The 2,676-nt window shown below is 39.8% G+C and overlaps 1 pseudogene; it reads left to right on the top strand.

Annotated features, from left to right (window-relative positions):
• Positions 1 to 314: 314 nt before the first annotated feature.
• On the top strand, positions 315 to 1,265 carry LOC105235316 (annotated as a pseudogene).
• The last annotated feature ends 1,411 nt before the right edge of the window (positions 1,266 to 2,676 follow it).

Below are 2,676 nucleotides of genomic sequence, written 5' to 3'. Positions count from 1 at the left end.
AATAGAATTAACTTAAATGCAAATGGAGAAAAACGGTTTGGACTTGGTTACATGTTGCCAGTGAAACTTACACTGTGAAAATGAAGACTGAGTGGGGCCTGTGGGAGCATACCAGGTTCTCCCAGAACCCTGATCTCATTGGGCTAAGCCAGATCCTGGGAAGGGAATTATTGAATTCAGAACCATATAGAGCCTTTTCACAAAAGTGCATTAAAGGAGTATATTGGAGTCAGAAGAAATAAAAATAACTTTTAAAGAGACAAAATATTGTTAAGATAATGATGTTATTGCTCATTCCTTCATAGATTAAGAGAATGAATATCTCAGAAACCAACAATATCTCTGGGTCTGTGACTGAGTTCATTCTCCTGGGCTTCCCATGCCGCAGGGAGATCCAGATCCTCCTCTTTGTCATCTTCTTCCTCATCCACCTTCTGACTCTCATGGGGAACACATCCATCATCTGTGCTGTGTGGTCAAGCCAGAAACTCCACACACCCATGAACATCCTCCTGGCCAACTTCTCTTTCCTGGAGATCTGCTGTGTCAGTTCTGATGTGCCTAAAATTTTGGCCAACATTATCTCCCAGACCAAGAGCATCTCCTATACTGGCTGCCTGCTCCAGTTCTACTTCTTCTTCTCCATTTGTGCTGCTGAGGGCTACTTTCTGTCTGCAATGTCCTTTTATTGGTTCCTTGCTGTCTACTACTGCATTACTCCACCATCATGACTCACCATTTATGTGCCCGATTAGTAGTTTCCTGTTGGGTAGGTGGCTTTCTATCCATACTGATACCTGCAATTCTTATGACCCAGGTGCCCTTCTGTGGCCCTAATATCGTTGACTATTTTTTCTGTGACCTGGGACGACTGCTGGCTCTCCTGTACTCCAGTTCCCAAGACTACTCTAACTTGTGCTACTGTAAGCTCTCTTATTATCTTCAACACCTTCCTTTACATCCTTGGGTCCTATACCTCAGTTTTGCATGCCATCCTTCGGGTCCCAGCTGGCTCAGGTAGGAAGAAAACTTTTTCTACATGTGCCTCTCATTTCTTGGTGGTTTCCCTGTTCTATGGCTCAGTCATGGTGATGTATGTGAGTCCAGGCTCCAGGAGCCATCCTGGGACACAGAAATTTGTGACCTTGTTTTACTGCATGGCAACCCCATTTTTAATCCTCTGATTTACAGCCTTCAGAACAAAGATATGAAAGAAAGTCCTGGGAGCACCATCAAAAGAAATTTCTAAAAATACAGAGAAATAAGTTGTCCTATCATTCTCTCAGGAATACCGAATTTCTCTCACTAGAGGGAAAAAATATCTTCTGGGCATGTCTGAGTGTTTAATTCTTTACTCTCGTGAAAATGTGACTCATTACACACGAAGAACCCTCATCCTGTCTCAAAAGCAAATACCCACAGTCTTAAAGGTCTATTGTGGAAAGTTCTGTACAGTTTTCATTCATCAATGTGTCATGTCTCTGTTTTGGTCATTTTTTGAAGTCTAACAGCTAATGTAATCAAGATGATATGTATGAAGCTAAGACTTGTATATTGGCTTTTATCCTACTACTATTTTTTGTGTTTCAAATTTATCACTATTTTTTCCTTTCCAACTATTGATTTTTCTGTAATGAAATATACTATCTACTCATTGCACTAACAAAAATTTAATTGCTTTATTTATAAGATCAAGGACCCAGTATCTGTCACTGAAAGAGTAGTGTTTTTCACTTGTGTTTCCTTTACTAACAAGCATTGGTAAAATGTCCAGGACGTGCAGCAAACAAAAATGGGAAATGATATGGATTCTTCTTACTGAAAATTCTTAGTCCAATTTTGAAGAGGATACATAGAAAGACATGCACACATTCACATATGCCAAATCATTAAGTATTCCTTACCCAGACCTGGGTTTCAGCACCTTCTAAGCTTTGAGTAGAGGAACATTTACTGTTGCAGAAAATAGGCATGAGAAACCAGGGAATAAACTGTCAAACAAAGGATAGGATACTTACAGGCAATCGGCATTTATTATAAAATTTTTGACTTGGCCTGATCATCTGCCTCTACTTGGAAATATTCATATTTTAGACCGGAGCACAAAATTTCCTTTTCTGGGGAAAGAAGTGGTTCATGAAGTCGTCTCCTACATGTTGGAAAAAAAGCTAATGATTTGACTGGCAACATCCAACCCAGACCAGACCTCAATTTAGTTTTCTATGTAAAAATAGATATCTTATAGTTTTCCTCCAAGTTATTTTGGCTTTGGGGGTATTTTCTTTAATAGAATATGCTAAATGACAAGGCTTCCTAGAACACTGGAGGAAAATTCAGGACAACCTACAATACTGAAGAATCAGTTTTGCCTTGTCCTTGGCAGATTACTGGGACTGCACCTACCAGAGGTAACTCTACTCTTATGTAATCATAACAGGGTTCTTACTTGTATACAATGGAAGCTGACTCTGGCTGATTAAGCATGACAATGGAAAAGATTTATTGATAGGATATCAGGAATTTCACAGAATCAATGAAAGCTAAAAAACCAGAGTTGAGGCTCAGATTCAATGACCAATGTACAGATTATTCTGTGGAACTGGTCTGATGAAAAATCAACATCACTAGAGCCACACCTGCTGCCATGCGCCAGCAGAGGCCAGAGTTTCAAACCCT

Source organism: Ailuropoda melanoleuca, unplaced genomic scaffold, assembly GCF_002007445.2.
Source record: "Ailuropoda melanoleuca isolate Jingjing unplaced genomic scaffold, ASM200744v2 unplaced-scaffold8508, whole genome shotgun sequence".
In the NCBI taxonomy this organism is placed as follows: Eukaryota; Metazoa; Chordata; class Mammalia; order Carnivora; family Ursidae; genus Ailuropoda; species Ailuropoda melanoleuca.
Note: the sequence above shows the minus strand (reverse complement) of the source record. Positions and strands in the feature narration are given on the sequence as shown.